The sequence below is a fragment of the Gossypium hirsutum genome, chromosome A10 (genome assembly GCF_007990345.1).
Source record: "Gossypium hirsutum isolate 1008001.06 chromosome A10, Gossypium_hirsutum_v2.1, whole genome shotgun sequence".
Classification (NCBI taxonomy): domain Eukaryota; kingdom Viridiplantae; phylum Streptophyta; class Magnoliopsida; order Malvales; family Malvaceae; genus Gossypium; species Gossypium hirsutum.
The window spans coordinates 70,739,543-70,759,608 of NC_053433.1; the positions used below are offsets into that span (position 1 = coordinate 70,739,543).

At 34.3% G+C, this 20,066-nt stretch overlaps 1 non-coding gene across 1 annotated transcript; it reads right to left on the reverse strand.

The window, feature by feature from the left end:
- Positions 1 to 782: 782 nt before the first annotated feature.
- On the reverse strand, positions 783 to 889 carry LOC121208939 (small nucleolar RNA R71). Its single transcript, XR_005904060.1, has one exon. It is a non-coding gene; the product is annotated as a small nucleolar RNA R71 (small nucleolar RNA).
- Positions 890 to 20,066: the final 19,177 nt, after the last annotated feature.

A 20,066-nucleotide genomic window follows, 5' to 3' on the forward strand; every position in this document is an offset into this window, starting at 1 on the left:
ACATCTCTATAATAGTTAGTTGAAGAACGAGTAATTATAAATATTTAAAACCTATCACGAAATTACGTAATCAAGTTTTTGGCACCGTTGCTGGGGAACTGAAATATTAGGAACGTTCAATTTTTATTACTGTAGTCATTTATTTGTCTTGCAACTTAATTTTATTTTATTAAATTAATTGACCTACTTTTTCTTTCTCTTGGCAGGTTTTTATAGTTTATGACTAGAAGAAACCTTTCAGGACCATTACTTTTTGACAAAGAAATCGATCTTATAGTTCACAGAAATCAAAGAGAGATAAGGCGAAGCTTACGATACACAGAAAATGAGCAAGAAGATGATACTCAACCCCAATCGAAGAGATGGCTGAAAACCAAGGCAATTAGCTACCTCCTGCAATTGCGGCTAATCAAAATCCTGCTCCACGCACTATGTATGATTATGCTAAACCTTCTTTAACTGGAACCGAATCCAACATAGTTAGACCTGCTGTAGTTGCAAATAATTTTGAACTGAAACCTAACAATATTCAAATGATACAGCAATTTGTTCTATTTGATGGTTTGTAGGATGAATATCCCAACGCTCACTTAGCAAACTTTCTGGAATTTTACGATACATTTAAAATCAATGGCATTTCTGATGATGCCATACGTCTTCGGTTGTTTCCCTTTTCATTAAGGAACAAAGCTATACAGTGGTTGAACTCGTTACCACGAGGGTCAATTACTACTTGGGAACAAATAACCGAAAATTTTTTACTAAAATATTTTCCGCCGGCTAAATTACGTAATGATATCTCTTCTTTTGTGCAGATGGATTTAGAAACCCTCTACGATGCATGTGAGAGATACAAGGACTTACTGAGAAGGTGCCCTCACCATGGGTTACCGCTTTGGCTCTAAGTTCAAACATTACACAATGGTCTGAATCCCTCGACTCGGCAAATGGTTGATGCAGTTATTGGCAGAACTATTAAAACACCTGAAGATGCCTATGTGTTTATTGAAGAGATGTCACTGAATAACTATCAGTGGCAGGTCATGAGGACAAAGCTAACGAAAACAGCCGGCGTGTATAATGTTGATTCTGTCACCAAAACAGCCGGCGTGTATAACGTTGATTCGGTCACCATTCTTTCTAATCAAGTAGAACTTCTCAATAAAAAGATTGATGGTTTACTTGGTTCTACGCAGGTACATCCAGTAATGAGGTGTGACTCAAGTGGAGGAGGTGTGCATACAGAATATCAATCCTTCAATCCTACAACCGAAGAGGAACAAGTCAACTATATGGGTAACAATAACTTTAGGGCTCAAAAGAACCCATACAGTAATACTTATAATGCAGGTTGGAGGAACCACCCAAACTTCTCCTGGGGTGGTCAAGGAAATCAAAGACCACAGCATCCTCCTGGCCACTAGCAACCACCCTACCGACAGGAAAAGAAGCCGAACCTTGAAGAGATGCTCTCAAAGTTTATATCGGTGTCAGAAACCTATTTTTAGAACACTGGGGCAGCACTTAAAAATCAACAAGTGTCGATCCAAGGGCTCGAAACTCAAATAGGCCAGCTATCCAAATTAATTTCAGAAAGACCCCTAGTAAGCTTACCTAGTAACACCAAATCAAAAGAGCATGTGAAAGCAGTTACACTAAGGAGTGGAAAAGTGTTAGCGAAAACTAAAAAGAAGCTAACACAAGAAGCCGTGATACGCGAAAGGGGGGAAGAAAAAATCAAAAATACTAACAACGTGAAAGGGGGGAAGAAAAAACTAAAAATATTGACAACCCAGTGCCGAAAGAATATAAACCTCCAGTTCCATATCCAGCAAAATTGAAAAAAGATCGCATTGATGCACAATTCGGTAAGTTTCTTGAACTTTTTAAGTAATTACATATCAACTTACCTTTTGTTGAAGCCATCTCGCAGATGCCTACGTATGCAAAATTTTTGAAGGAGCTCCTAACAAATAAACAGAAATTCGAGGACTTGTCTACAGTTGAACTCAATGAGGAGTGCTCATCCATACTCCAAAATAAATTTCCAACCAAACTAAAAGATCTAGGGAGTTTTACTATCCCTTGTTTAATTGGTAGTCTGAATGTTGAGAAAGCACTAGCTGATTTAGGTGCTAGCATTAATTTGATGCCATATAAAATGTTCAAACAACTTGGTCTCGGGGAACCTAAACCTACTAGGATGAGTATTCAATTAGCCGATAGATCTGTTAAATATCTTAGGGGCACTATAGAAGATGTACTCGTAAAAGTAGATAAATATTTTTGGTTGACTTTGTTGTGCTTGACATGGATGAAGATGTGGAAGTACCCTTAATTTTAGGATGCCCATTTTTAGCTACTTCTAGGGCTGTAATCGATGTGGGTGACGGTAAATTGATACTTAGAGTAGGTGACGAGGAGATTATCTTTAAAATTTATGATACTCTGAGGTTTTCTAGGGAACAGGATGATTTATGTTATTTTATTGATTCTATTGATCACACTACTCAAGACTCTTTACAGGAAATTATACAGAAGGACACGATGGAACTATATCTAGCTCAAGAAGAGGAGACAGATGATGAACCTAATGAGTATTCTTCAAGACAAGTAGAATATGCGGGCATTAAGCTAAACGATGAACTTAAGCAAAAACCCTCTATTGAAGAGCCTCCTAAACTGGAACTTAAACAATTACCAAACCACTTGGAGTACGCATTCCTTGGAAATAACTCTACATTACCAGTTATTATTTCTTCCAACTTGCAGCCCAAGGAGAAAGAGGAATTGATCCAGGTATTAAAGGAACATAAAAAAGCCATAGCTTGGAAAATTTCTGACATTAAAGGAATCAGCCTTTCTTTTTGTACCCACAAAATTTTGATGGAAGATGAATACAAACCATGTGTGCAAGCTCAAAGACGACTGAACCCCAACATGAAGGAAATTGTAAAAGCCGAGGTAATTAAACTTCTAGATGCTGGAATTATTTATCCTATTTCTGACAGTTCTTGGGTAAGTCCAGTGCAGGTTGTCCCCAAGAAAGGAGGCATGACGGTTGTGACCAACGAAAAGAATGAATTAATCCCTACAAGAACAGTCATAAGATGGAGAGTTTGCATAGACTACAGGAAACTGAATGATGCCACAAGAAAAGATCACTTCCCCTTGCCATTCATTGACCAAATGTTGGAAAGATTATCCGGACACATGTATTACTGCTTTCTAGATGGACTCTCTGGTTACTTCCAAATCCCAATAGCTCCTGAAGATCAGAAAAGACGACATTCATATGCCCATATGGTACATTCGCTTATTGTAGAATGCCTTTTGGATTATGTAATGCTCCTGCCACTCTTCAGCACTGTATGATAGCCATCTTCGACGAACTCATGGAAGATATCATGGAGGTATTTATGGATGATTTTTCGGTATTCGGTAATTCTTTCCATCTCTGCCTTAAAAATTTAAAACGAGTTTTAATAAGATGTGAGGAAACAAACCTTGTGCTTAACTGGGAGAAATGTCACTTCATGGTTTAAGAAAGGTATTGTATTAGGGCATAAAATTTCTAGTAAAGGGATTGAGGTGGATAAATCTAAAATAGAAACAGTCAAAAAATTACCACCTCCTAGTTCAGTTAAGGCTATTAGAAGCTTTTTAGGACATGCTGGTTTTTATAGAAGATTTATTAAGGATTTTTCTAAAATAGCTAAGCCTTTGACTAAATTGTTAGAAAAAGATATACCTTTTAATTTGGATCAGGAGTGTTTAGAAGCATTTAATACTTTAAAGGATAAAGTAATTAATGCTCCAATCATAATTGCACCTGATTGGAATTTACCATTTGAACTAATGTGTGATGCGAGTGACTTTCTAGTAGGTGCAGTATTGGGACAGCTAAGAGATAAGCATTTTCAACCTATCTATTATGCCAGTAAAACTTTAACGGGTGCACAAGAAAATTATACTACTACAGAAAAAAAGTTGCTCGCTGTGGTTTTTGCATTTGATAATTTAGATCATATCTCATATTATCTAAAGTTGTTGTTTACACTGACCATTCCGACCTTCGCTACCTTTTAACTAAAACTGATGCAAAACCTCGACTCATTCGATGGATTCTCCTATTGCAGGAATTCGACTTGGAGATTTAGGATAAGAAAGGAGCTGAAAATCTCGTGGCTGATCATCTGTCCAGGCTCGAGAAATCCAATACCAGAGAAATAAATGACATTGAAATAAATGATTCGTTCCCTGAAGAGCAATTTTTCACTATATCTAACTCTGAGGTACCTTGGTTTGCAGACATCGCGAATTTTTTAGCTGCTAACATTATCCCAAAAGGGTTAACACACCAACAAAAGAAGCGATTCTTTAATGATGTGAAAAACTACTTTTAGGATGACCCCTTTTCTGTTTCGCAAATGTACAGTTCAAGTCATTAGAAGATGCGTTACAAGATCAAAAACATAAAAAATATTGGAACATTGCCACTCAGGGCCAACTGGAGGACACTATGGTGGAACTAAGACTACACACAAAATACTTGAATCAGGTTTTTATTGGCCTTCGTTATTCAAAGACGCTAACAGGTATGTTACTTCATGTGACAAATGCCAACAGGCAAGTAACATATCTAGACGTGATGAAATGCCTCAAAATTATATGCGTTCATGTGAAATATTTGACGTTTGGGGTATCGATTTTATAGGCCCATTCCCCAGTTCATTTGGGAATAAATACATCTTAGTAGCAGTTGATTACATGTCCAAATGGGTGGAAGCACAAGCTTTACCTACTAATGATGCTAGAGTGGTAGTACGTTTCCTTAAGAAACTTTTCTCGAGATTTGGATCACCTAAAGCAACTATCAGTGACAGGGGCACCCATTTTTGTAATACCCGATTTGAAAAAAAACCTTAAGAAATACGAAGTTCATCAAAGAACAGCCACCCCATACCATCCTCAAACTAATAGACAAGTTGAAGTAGCAAACTGAGAAATCAAATGGATCTTTAAAAAAACAGTAGAATCAAACAGAAAAGATTGGGAAATGAAAGTAGACGATGCCCTATGGGCTTACAGAACTGCTTTTAAGACTCCCATAGGGACATCACCTTATAGACTTGTTTATGGAAAAAGTTGTCATCTACCATTCGAACTAGAGCATAAAGCTTTTTGGGCTATGAAATTTCTAAACCTTGATCCTGAACATGTAGAAAAAAATAGGTTGATGCAGCTGAATGAGCTTGATGAATGGCGAGCCGATGCATACGAAAATTCACGCCTATACAAGGAAGCAACAAAGTGGTGCCATGACACTCGTCTAAAGCAACGAATATTATTTGAAGTTGGAGATCTCGTCTTACTATACAACTCAAGACTCAAATTGTTTCCTGGGAAACTTAAATCACGATGGTCAGGACCTTTCGTAATTCAATCTGTTCTTCCATATGGCACAATAGAGGTAAGTCACCCATCATACGGTACTTTCAAAGTAAATAGCCATCGTCTCAAACTTTATAATGGTGAGAATTTTAAAGATGATAGAGAGGAGCTACGACTCCACCAACTACCCTGAATAAATCAATAAGGTAACAGTCGAGCTTCGACTATAAACAAGTGCTTCTTGGGAGGCAACCTCGAGCACTAACAATAAATTATTTAAATTTCAAGTTTTAAACATTTAGGTCACTAACAGAGTATTTGAAGCACAGGTTCCCAACTCCACACGGCCTATAACACGGCCATGCTTAAAGCCGTGTGACCAACACGGGTGGAAACACAGCCGTGCGATACGACCGTGTAAAAACAGGGCAAAGATTTCCCCAAATATGGGTTGCGATAAAACACCACAGCCGTGCGACATGGCCGTGGTCGAATCTGCCAAATGAACACGGGCATTCAACATGCCCATGGCTAGTACCCATGGTCGGACCTGTCAAATAGACACGGGCGTACAAAAACCTACACGATCGTGGGAGATGCGAACCATGCCATACACGGCCATGCAACACGATCATACAGCCACACGGCCTATACACACGAGCGTGCGATAAGGCCGTGTGACGACATCACAAATTCGCGACGAACACGGACGGGACACGAACCACACGGGCGTGTGCTCCGGCCGTGCCATTTAATATATATATATAGAATAATTATCTTATTTTTCTTTTATTCACTTGTTTTCCTTTTAGAAACGACTTACCTTCAAAGTCAAGCTTGCCAGATTTATCTCCAATACTCAATCTCGCGAATCCAAGAATATCATCCATTCTTAACACAGGAAGTTTCACATCTCCCCCTATTTTTTTTATACTTTAATATCTATCTTTGTACATTGAGGGCAATGTACAACTTAAGTGTGGGGGGTATTTATTTCATTATCAGAAAATCCCTGAATGATTTCCTTATTCTCTTGAAAAGCTCTCATATCATATTTAGGATAAATTTTGATTGATTTATGATTTTGATTGATATATCTCGAATTAAAACCTAGGAAATTATGCATTGATTGTTTAAACTTTAAGACAATAGAGAATCAAGCATGATAAGTTGATTTTTAAGAATTTAAAATCTTAGGTTGTTTCCCCAAATTTAGGTATTCCTTTGAATCGGAATTCACAAGTTTTTATCATCAAAAAGCCATAATTTTTTGTGAGATTTTTGAGCCTTTTGAGCATCTATTCATTCTTTCATGCTCACTCTTATCATTGCTTTGAGTGTGTCAGTATTGAACTGTTATTCTATAACTTGCTTGATTATGCATGTCGAGACCACACCATTTGATTTGATATGTCAAAATGATTAAGGCACTTAGGATTAACACACTCATGCCATGAAAAGCCTACCTCCACGATTAACCCCTAATAAACCCCCTTGAGCCTAACAAACCATTTTTTGTATTACCCTTAATATTAACCCTTAACCCATTATTGTTGAAATCCCCTAAATTAATCCCTATTTTTGTCGAGATTTGAGTTGAATGGATTGCTTAGCTATGTGTTGTTCTATGTTGTTTAACTTGTTCTTAAAAAAAACACTATGTATATTTATTAGTAATTCCATATTCTGAGAAGAAGTTCTGTTGTACGCAAGTGAAGATTAACTCTTTTTCTAGTTAGGAAATTTTTCAATTCAATCTCGATTCTAACCCTTTCATTCAGCTTGTGACCACACCCCCTAACCAAGCCTCATTACAACCCTCTAAAGACCTTTTGATTGATGTATTATCTTAAATTACAATGGTGGAGATTTGATTTTCATGCAAGCTTATGGTAATAACTTTTCATTATTGACTATTGAGTGCTCCATTTACTGTCCTTAAACACTTTGAGTGATTTGAGTGAATCTTTAGTGAGGATGTGAAACTCTATGATATTCTGAATCGAAGGTAATTACTTAGATGATGGGAGACACCTATGTTTTCGGAATAAAATGCTCAACTTGAAATGTTTGGAACTTTTATGTTCTTTTAGTTGAATTCTCAATGTATGATAATTTATCAATTAATGTGAGATATTATCGATAGAAATTTTAAGTTGACAAGAATTTATTTTAATTATGAGTTGAGGATTTTGCTTGAGGACAAGCAAATACTTAAATGTGGGGGTAGTTGATAAACTGTAATTTATACACATTTTTACCCCATGTTTAATGCATTTTATGGATGATTTCCCACTAGAATTGGTGAATTCGATGCTCCTAATGCTTTAATTTCAAGCTTTATACTTAGGAGAGCGTAGAAGAGCAAAAGGAACGAGAAACGGGCCAAAAACGGAGAAAATGGGCCAAAGTACGAAACCAACATGGGCTGGACCTCCTCACAGGGGCAAACCACACGGTCGTGTCAATTTGGCAGGCTCGAACACGGCCTGAAGTAATTAAACACGGGCGTATCCCTACCAAGCCCAAGTTGAGTCCAATTCGGAAAAGGATGATTTTGAGGGTTTTTAGGCATTCCAAAGCCTATAAATACACCCTAGAAGAGAAAGAAAGAGGACACGGAGAATAGGGAGTAAGGAATTACTTTAGGGAAGCCGATTGATCCATCTCAGAAGCCGGATTCATCATCAAGACTGAAGATCTCTCCTCAATTTCCCTTCAGAAGTTTTCAGTTTTCTTTATGTTTTGTATTTTTTATTCTTCTGAGATGTTTTCTTATTTAGTTATTAACTAAATCCCCTAAATACCTAAGGGGAATGAAACCTAAGACGAATCTTGTTATTATTTTCTGAATCGTATGATAAATATTTAACTTGTTCTTAATTATGTGTTCTTAATTCTTATTTTGATATCCCAGGATACTGATTCAAGATAAGCTCTTATTCAGAGGAAGAATAGACCCTATCTAAGAGTACTTTTGTCATAATTAAGCAGAGTTGATTGCGCGCCTAGAAATAAGGTGACAAGATTTTGCCGGATTAGGGTGAAACCTAATAAGGGGATCCATAGATCGAGTTAATGCAACCCTAGAGTGTTAATTAGAGAAAAGTCTCGGTTATTCAATCTAGGGATTAGACTTTATTAGTCTTGAATAGAGATAATAACATAACTTAGGGATATCTACGGAACAAGTTGAATGAATAAATCATTCGATTCGGAGCCAGAATAACAAGTAAAGTCTAGGTGGATTTTTCCTTAGGTATTCTCTTAAGTCAATCAATTTTCCCCAAAAGCAATTCTCCAATTCTTTTCTTTATGAGTTATTAGTTTAGATAATTAGTTAATTAAAACAAAAACCCCTTTATTCTTAGGCTAGATAATAAAAAGGCAGTCATTACTAGTACTTTTAGTTCCTTTGGGTTCGACAATCCGGTCTTGCTAAAACTATACTACTGTTTGATAGGTACACTTGCCTACATTGCGATAATAGTTAGTTCAAGAATGAATAATTATAAATATTTAAAACCTATCACGAAATCACGTGATCAGAAGTGATCTCCGACGACCTCCAACCCGAGCTTGCTTTTAAGTACTTTGAAACATGGGAAAGTGAAATAAGTAAGCTTATAAAGCTTAGTAAGTTCACATGTAAAATAATAAGCATCAGCAATCAATTTAGCTTTCTACTATGCTGTCATAATTTGCTTAACCAATGTTTAATTCTTACTTTCCCATCTTACTCATCGGTAACCTTACAAAAGCCCTAGAATACAAAAGGCACCTTATTTAATAGCTTGCTTACATACCTGCAACATCGCACTTAACACATGAGTACTCTTTCATAATATAGGCATATTGCCAATCATGTCATAAAGTGTCACAAGCATAACTAAAAACTCATCACTTACTTAATACTTGATAATCTCAATTACTTACAATCTCAATATTAAATAAGCCTTAAATGCATACATGTACTCTTTCTTCATGTTCTCACCTTGTCGTTTCTTTGACTTACTCTTTGGATTACTCGGGAACCTTTTCCTTTTTGAACTTACCATTGCCATGTCTTGACATGGTCTTACGTGGTATCCTTACCTTATGAACTCACCAATGCCATGCCTTAGCATGGTCTTACATGATATCCTTATCTTACCAAATGCCATGTTCCAAACTTGGTCTTACATGGTATCCTTGTCTTACCAAATGCCATGTTCCAAACACGGTCTTACATGGTATCCTTATCTTAGTGCCAATGCCACATCTTGATGTGGTCTTACATGAAGTCTTTAATCAATGCTGATGCCATGTCTTGACATCGTCTTACACGGGATTCTTGCTTTACCAATGCCATGTCTTAGACATGGTCTTACATGGTATCCTTAACCGTCAATTCCTCCTTAAATGCCATGTTATAAACATGGACTTTTCTGTCAATTCTTCCTTAATTGCCATGGTACAACCATGGACTTTGAGATATCAATGCCTTGTCAAGTCATAGTTGAAACATACTTGCTCGAATTCTCAAGGTTAGTCGCATAACTCAATAATAACAATACTAATAACAATAATTGCATAATAATAAAATGCTACTCAACTTACATACTTACATTCTCAATCTCATCATATAATGAACTTAACTTATTCTCATCAAACTATGCTAGTTAATACTTTCTTGTTATCATACAAAGTCATAATACAAAATATGGTCTTACATATAAATTATACAAGTTCTCTTTCTAATATCGAATTATTATCTAACATTAATCATTATATCTGAAACTCAATACTAAAGTATTTATGCCAAAATATCAATTTATCATTCAAATATTCATAATTAAATGCTTATTAAACATATGAACTTACCTCGATACCAAAACGGTCATTTTACCAACTTTCCCGATTTTCAATTTTTCTCCCCTTCTAGGTCCAAATCTCACTTTCCAGGATCTAAAACATCATATTTCACTTATTTAATTAATTTAATATTCAAAACCTTCCCTAACTCAAACTTTGAAAAAATTACAATTTTGCCCCTACACCTTTGCAAAATTACGATTTTTCCCCTAGGCTTGAAAATTAAAATTTATCCATTTTTCTTATGTTTTATGACACGATGAACATTTTTCCCTTCTATGGCAACATCAAATTCCCACTCTATCATGTACTTATGAACATTAGATATTTTTACTGATTATGTCGTTTTACTCGTTTTCACTTAAAATCGCTTAGCAAAAGTTGTTTAACGTAATTTCAAGCTTCATATTCTACCATAAAACATCAAAATAAACACATTTAACCTATGGGTATTTTTCCAAATATGAACCCTGGCATGAATTATTGCTAGAATAAGCTAAATAAAGTTACCATTACTCAAAAAACATAAAGAACATTAAAAACGAGGCTAGAACGGACTTATTATTGAGCTTAGAAAGCTTGAAAACCCTAACCATGGCTTCCCCCATGCTATATTCAGCCTCCATGAAGAAGATGCACTAATTTTGGCTTTATTTTCCCTTTTTAATTCTTTTAATTACTAAATGACCAAAATGCCCTTAAAGGCTTTTCTTTCAAATTTGTCCTATTATTTCCCATTTTTGTCCAAATTTAAATATAATGGTCTAATTACTAAATAAGGACCTCCACTTTAAGAACCCATTTTAATTAAATCCCCTTTATTATCTAGAGCACACATTTTGCTAATTTTACAATTTAGTCCTAATTATCAAATTAGGCACTTATATATAAAATTTCTTCATGAAATTTTCACACAATTATTCAATCAATGAATAAACCTTAAAACTTAATCGGAATAATTTTTTTGACCTCAGATTCGTGGTTTCACAACCACTATTCTGTTTAGGCCCTATATCGGGATGTAACATTTCTCCCCCCTTTAGGGATTTTCGTCCCCGAAAATCTTACCTACAAATGGATTCAAAATTGATTTCTAGCAACACTTTCAAATTCTCATTCAGCCTTGGCATACCCAACATTTTACTTCTTAAACTAAGGCTCTGAACTAGAATACCTACTGATAAGTAACTGACCTTATTTTATCATTAACCTCATACTCTCTGATGAAATGCAACCAACTCTTCTTTTCTTACCAAAATGGAAATTCTCTACCACTAAGGTACTTTCAAAAAAATAATAATAATACTTGTTTCTCTTTTGAGTGTCAATATTCTTACATTTTGATTCTGTATAAAATTTTTGATAATATATCTCTGATTTCTGTAATTAATTTTCACTTTCCTCTAATTCTTTCTGCTCATTTTAATTCTGCAAATTTCTCTTCCTCAATTAAACTATCAATACAAAGGTGACATGCAATAACATTTAGCAATCTCATGGTCAAAACTTACTGTAGCTTTCTTCTAAAGTCACGGTGCAACCCTGGATTTCCAACCATAACAATTAAAACCTCAAAATGAATAACTTAGATAATCCTTTAGTAGAAAAACTCATTTGTACTGAGAAGAATACACAAACTTCTTCAAGCAATCAACCATTGCTCATTTAACCTTTCGGTGATAATTCTAATTCTGTTACACAATTCTTCAAAATACCCTCACATTTTCACACAAACATCAATACTAAATGTAATAGCTTCTGAGATACTTGAAAATCAACTTTAACTCTCTAAAAGTTCAGTTATCGGATTCAAAGTCTGGTACATAACATTTCACACTCTTACTAGTATAACTAGCTCAAGTTATCATCCATCTCTGTACTTCTCAAATAATCAAATAATTATCACTGTGCTAGGTATCATAACTATTGAAAAATCTCTTGATTTCTCATTAACACATTTTTAGAAACCATAAAATCTTTATTCAAACCAAGCTGAATCATAATGGATACTTCAATTGTTAATATCTTCAACTGTTTATACTTTATTAGCATGAATTCAAGCCAAACTAAACTTCACACAATGAGAACTTTAACAATCAGACAACTTGGATTTGCAAAAATAAACCTTTGATGCAACCATTCTGATATGCGTATACAACTCTATACCATAACCTCTAGAATATGTACTATTTACTCGGGTCATTTATCTATTTATACATGAAAAATCTGCATTTACCTCTGAAGCCATGAATAATTCAAACATACATATAACTCAATCAACTGCTCAATTGAATCAATCTCAACTAAAATACAATAACTTTTCAAAAACTGTTCTTCTCTATGCTGTCATGATATCTCAAGCATACATTCTGTCGTGATTTCTTCAAAGAGCTAATCACAAATCATTATTACTGCATAACTTGAAAGAACATAGCATTTGGTCTTTAACTCATTGATATAAATATCAAGATTATGCGAAAAATGAAAATCAAAACACATGTCTGAACTGAACTACACTGAGGCTGCAATACTCATACGACTCAAAAATCATGATGTCATAATAAGATTGACTTCTCAATTACTTTAGTAAATAATGTCTCGGGTGAAAATAAAACATCCTGATCATCTGAGAGATTTAAACACAAATTTCAATAACAACCAGTGCAAAAGCAAAATCTTTATACCTCTGATAACTATACCTATATACTTTCATTATCAGGCCCAAACTCGTAATCATCATAAACATACTCATAATAAGAAGAAACCATTTTCATCAATAGAGCATTTTCTACTAATGTCTCATGGATGATACTTTGAACAGTAATTTATTAATAAAACTGAGATAATAAAATCTCAGAACATGGAGCTACACAGAATTCCTGGTAACCACATCTCATATAGAACAGTTAAGGTTTCAATAGCATCTCAGAAAAATTCCAAAAGAAAAGGATAATACTCACAAGCACTGAGAACAATCATGACAGAAGCCATAAAATTTTCCTTTACTTTCATTAAGCAATAGTTAACAATACAGATCACTAACATCATACAGATCTTACTGTTAACCTTCCATCTGCATGCTGAAGTAGAAAACTGGAATAGATAGAGCAATATCAATCACAGCTCAAACAAATTATAATGCTTTCATCTGTCTATAAATTTAACTAACATTCTCATACTTCAAGAATTGCATTTATGATCTTAAATATATTTATATATATCTTTGAAAGTAAATGTACACATATAGTAGTTGGAAAAGATTTTTCTATAATTTCTCAACTATAAACTCTACATCCAACTATTAATACGGTTCAATTATTATTCCTCTGTCTAATTCTATCATTACTAAATTCACATTATCCCATTCACAGTTGGAATTTATTCGGAAGAAAATCTAGCAATCATATGCCTTACATATCATACTTGAATGAGTGCATTAGTTGAGCCTGACCTTTCTTTTATTGTAACATTTCAGTTATCCGGATGAATTTATTATTAACTTGGCATCCTTTCTGCAACTGTGTTCATTTGCTAAATCATTCTCGACTCTGATTACATCGTCAATAAATCTGTCACTGAACTCTTTAGTTTTCCACTTTAGCCTATTCAATCTGAATTTCATGAAATCTCACTCTGAATTACCTTGCTGATAAGGGGGGTGAGGTTGTAACACCTCTGACTTACCTCTTACATACTCATGCATATAACTTAACACTCATCATATTAAAATATTATCACAATTATAAAATTTGCTTCAAGCAACTTAACATGCACGTTCATAATACAATGACTTCATGATCATCTTATACAAATTAGTGCACTTATACATGCATTCATAAATCTGGAGTAATATTACTCATAACATTCACTTAACTTCTCTAGTTATACATATAGCACCAAACAAATGCCAATTTAACATGAACACTTATCTCAATATAAACTTTCCTTTCATCTTATCTCATCTTTTATATTTCCCAAAAAATTCTTATTCACAATTTATTCATTATCACATAAACATCATGAACCATTGTTCTTACATTTTATGAGCCTCAACTCTTCATAAACATACTGTCTGTACTATCAAACTTAGCTCGGTTGGAGTGCGCATCTGTTTGACAAAACATTTTATATCTGGGTCGGGAGTCGTCACACTATCATAGTTCAATATGGCATTTATAGCTAGACTCTTACTCATACTGAATATTTTGAGAACCAACTAAATCGTTGCTTTGATACTAATAAATGTAACACCCCTTACCCGAGACCATCGCCAGAGTCGAGCATGAGGCGTTACCTGACTTAATTTACTAATTCGGGGTTGCTTTTAAAATAATTTATTTACATTCATTCAATATGTCCCTAAAAAGGGCCCTCGAGACCCTAAAACATGCAATTGAAATGGTTCAGTACAAAATCGGGAACATTAAAAATTTTCCGAATACTTAGACAAATCAAACAATTTATTTTATTATTCCTTATAAAACTGCCAACTGCGTCATAGTCACTAAATAAATCATAACTCGTGGCACAAAACTCAAAATTTAAATCCGTGAATTTTACCTGAAACTAGACTCATATATCTTCTTACCAATTTTATTCCAGAATTTTTGGTCATGCCAATTAGTACAGTTTATTAGTTAAAGTTTCCCCTGTTTCACTATTCGACTACTCTGACCTCTCCTCACTACGAATCAATTTTCTCCCTATACAAAATTCAAATAACCATTACATTTGTTTCTATTGAAATTAGATTCACTAAGGAATCTAGAAATATAAACTATAACTCCTAATTATTTTTGTAAAATTTTTAGTGAATTTATAAAGTTAGAATAGGGGATTCAAAAATCGCTCTAACCCTGTCTCACTAAAATTCAAATATTTCTTAATATACACTTCTTTTGCGTACTCTGTTTCTTTCATATGAAAATATACTAAATAAGATTTAATTTTATACCTCATTCATCACCTAATTCCATTTCTACTATTCTTGGTGATTTTTCAAGATCATGTCACTGCTGCTGTTTAATTCTGTTTTAATGCTAATTTCACTTTTTCATGATTTCTTTTTATTAACTACCATTTAGGCTTACATAACACCGAAACATGTTCTTCATTAGCCATTTCAATAGCTAATCATTATCAAATATTTACATACCATTCTTTAGCCATATCATAAGGACATACACACAAAATGGCTAAGTCCCTATACATGCCATAAACTAGAACGTTTGTCAACAAAGATACCCATTTGGTAACTTGATAGTCGATAGTGTGAAGTGATCCCCGATGACCTCCAACCTGAGCTTGCTTTTAAGTACTCTGAAACATGGGAAAGTGAAAGAAGTAAGCTTATAAAGCTTAGTAAGTTCACATGTAAAACAATAAGCATCAGCAATCAGTTTAGCTTACTACTATGTTGTCATAATTTGCTTAAACAATGTTTAATTCTTACTTTCTCATCTTACTCATCAGTAACCTTACCAAAGGCTTAGAATACAAAAGGCACCTTACTTAATAGCTTTCTTACATACTTACAACATCTCACTTAACACATGTGTACTCTTTCATAATATAGGCATATTGCCAATCATGTCATAAAGTGTCAGAAGCATAACTGAAAACTCATCACTTACTTAATACTTGATAATCTCAATTACTTACAATCTCAATATTAAATAAGCCTTAAATGCATACCTGTACTCTTTCTTCATGTTCTCACCTTGTCGTTTCTTTGACTTACTCTTTTGATTACTAGAGAAATTTTTCCTTTTTGAACTTACCATTGCCATGTCTTGACATGGTCATACATGGTATCCTTGCCATATGAACTCACCAATGCCATGCCTTGTCATGGTCTTACATGGGACCTTTGCCTTATAGTAATTCATCAATGCCATGCCTTGACATGGTCTTACATGATTTCCTTGCCTTATAGAACTTATCAATGCCATGCCTTGGCATGGTCTTACATGGTATCCTTGTCTTACCAAATGCCATGTTCCAAACATGGTCTTACATGGAGTCCTTAATCAATGCCGATGCCATGTCTTGGCATGGTCTTACACGGGATCCTTGCCTTACCAATGGCATGTCTTGACATGGTTTTACATGGTATCCTTAACCTTCAATTCCTCCTTAAATGCCATGTTATGAACATGGACTTTTCCATCAATTCTTCCCTAATTTCCATGGTACAACCATGGACTTTGAGATATCAATGCCTTGTCAAGTCATAGCTGAAATATACTTGCTCGAATTCTCAAGGTTAGTTGCATAACTCAATAATAACAATACTAATAACAATAATTGCATAATAATAAAATGCTACTCAACTTACATACTTACATTCTCAATCTCATCATATCATCAACTTAACTTATTCTCATCAAAATATGCTAGTCAATACTTTCTTGTTATCAATGGTCTTACATATAAATTATACAAGTTCTCTTTCCAATATCGAATTATTATCGAACATTAATCACTATATCTGAAACTCAATACTAAAGTATTTATTGACAAAATATCAATTTATCATTCAAATATGCATAATTCAATGCTTATTAAACATATGAACTTACCTCAATACCAAAACGACCATTTTACCAACTTTCTCGATTTTCGATTTTTCTCCCTTTCTAGGTCCAAACCTCACTTTTCGGGATCTAAAACATCATATTTCACTTATTTAATTAATTTAATATTCAAAACCTTCCCTAACTCAAACTTTGGAAAAATTACAATTTTGCCCCTACACCTTTGCAAAATTACGATTTTTCCCCTAGGCTTGAAAATTAAAATTTATCCATTTTTCTTATGTTTTATGACACGCTGAACATTTTTCCCTTCTATGGAAACATCAAATTCTCACTCTATCATGTACTAATGAACATTAGGTATTTTTACCGATTATGTCGTTTTAATCATTTTCATTTAAAATCGCTTAGCAAAAGTTGTTTAACATAATTTCAAGCTTCATATTCCACCATAAAACATCAAAATAAACACATTTATCCTATGGGTATTCTTCCAAATATGAACCCTAGCAAGAATTATTGCCAGAATAAGCTAAATCAAGTTACCGGGACTCCAAAAACGTAAAGAACATTAAAAACGAGGCTAGAACAGACTTACTATTGAGCTTGGAAAGCTTGGAAACCCTAACCATGGCTTCCCCCATGCTATATTCGGCCTCCATGAAGAAGATGCACTAATTTTGGCTTTATTTTTCCTTTTTAATTCTTTTAATTACTAAATGACCAAAATGCCCTTAAAGGCTTTTCTTTCAAATTTGTCCTATTCTTGCCCATTTTTGTCCAAATTTAAATATAATGGTCTAATTACTAAATAAGGACCTCCACTTTAAGAACCCATTTCAATTAAATCCCTTTTATTATCTAGAACACACATTTTGCTAATTTTACAATTTAGTCCTAATTATCAAATTAGGCACTTATACATAAAATTTCTTCATGAAATTTTCACACAATTATTAAATCAATGAATAAACCTTAAAACTTTATCGAAGTAATTTTTTTGACCTCAAATTCGTGGTTTTCTAACCACTATTCCGTTTAGGACCTATTTCGGGATGTTAGGTGTAACCTCACCAATATGGTGAAAATGAATTAATATGGTATGATAAACATAGTACCGTTAATTTATACTAAAACAGTTTTGGACAGTAGCCATAGTCTAAATTTTAAAATCCACAAAAAATTGTGGAAATTGAGTTAGAGGCTGAATAAAAATATAAAATTAAAGCCTAATGAGTCTAGTTTTACATAGAAAAAATGGTGTAAGCAAAAGAGTTTTATATTACGAAATATTTTAATTGTTGTGAGACAGAGTCAGAATGACTCCGAAATCCCCTGTTCTGATTTGGGAAAATCATTGAAAATTGTAAAAAAAATAGTTATGAGTTATAATTTATATGCTTAGAATTATTAATGAGTCTATTTTCAAGAAAAATATATGGAAACATCATCTGAGTCTCGTATTATGAGATAGTTAATTTTTAGTGAAGAGGGGTCAGAACTGTCAAACAGGGAAAAAGGGTAACTTTAAGGAATAAATTGCACTAATTGGCTGAACCAAAAATTCTAAAAATTTTATGGTAAGAATATATGTGAGTCTAGTTTCAGGGAAAATTATCAGAACTTAATTTGGAGTTCCGTAGCTCCAGATATAAATAATTTAGTGACTGTAACTCGAGAAAATAGCTTGACTGGAATATGAGTGAAAATGAAAATTGGGTTGTATTACCATAAGAAGCAAGTTGATAAATTGCTTATTATTATCATACGGTCTTCTTAAGCTATAAAACTTACTCCCTTCCTTTCCTTTCCTTTAGTGTTTTCAAGTTAGCTCGGGGTTGTTGATCGTCGGAGGCAGCATCACACTATCAAGTCGCTACATTTGGAATAATGAAGCATATATTAGAAATTTCAAGTGAGTGGCACGTATATGGATCTAGTTGATTAACATGTATTATTTTTATTTGGCCAAATGTGTTGGCTTATATCGAGTTATTTGTATATGGCCATGAGATGTGGCTCATATTGATTATGGCTTGTAAGCCTAGCTATTCATGCCATGTCTAATGTTTATAATGTGATTATGTTTGTTTTCCATGCATGGTTAGTAATATGACATGTGTGTTGGATGTATGCTCTATGACCAATTGAGGTGGTCACAGCCATGTAGTAACTACACGCTATAAACACAACGTAATAATGATTGAACATGAGTGCTTGATGGATAAGTTGGTAACCATAGTATAATGGTAAAAGTGGTCATCAAAATGATAAGTCTTATGAATGTGAAATAAGGAATCTAGACTTGGTATTGAATGAGTAGATATATTACTTGTAAGAGGACACGTTAATGTTAAGGATATGTCTTAATAATAAGTGTTTAATCACAAAATGATGTCATGATTTGCGATTTTGATGTGCATATGGTTGTAAGAGATTTTGGGCAATATTAAAGCTTAGAAAATAGCCTAAGTGTTGGCCACGAGGGCTAAGATACGGCCGTGTGTCTCAACCATGTGAGGGACACGGCCTGGAGACACTGGCGTATGGCCCGGCTGTGTGGTTTGATGTGCATGCTGATGCCATAAATAGAGAGTTAAACAGCCTGAGGACACGGGCATGTCCCTCTGTCCACAAGGCGTATGACTCTATTTCATGGGAAAATTTTCTAAGTTTTCCCGAAACTTCTCAAAGTTCTTGGTTTAGTCCCGAATCGATTCTGATGAATGTTGTGGGCTTCGTAGACCCGAATAAGGAACGAGATGCATGTGTTTGAAAGGTTTTGAATTAAAAGAGATTTTATGGCCTGGTTTTTGCATAAATGTGTATGTTCAAGTCTGGTAATGCCTCGTACCCTGTTCTGGCATCAGACATGGGTAAGGGGTGTTACATTTAGTGGTATCAGAGAATGGTTTAGTCGGTTCTCAGACTAACCTAGCACGTGTAAGAGTCTAGCTATACATCCACAAGCTTGTGATAGTGTGATGTCTCCCGGAGTGAATGAGAACTATCTTGTGTGGGCAAGGTACTCTCCAACAGAGCTACACCTGATCGCCTAGATAATTATGCTAAAGTATTCAATAAAGTGCAGTTATGAAGAGTTGAAACTCAGAAAGGTATGAACAAGAATTCGTGAAATGTATATGTACATGGTATAATAAGCTTATCTGTGATTGATTGATAATCCCATGCTGTACATGATTGATTTGTTTGAGTGAATGCATGTGTTTAGATAACTTACTAAAAATACAGCTAGAAAGAATGTTCATTTATACTTATTTG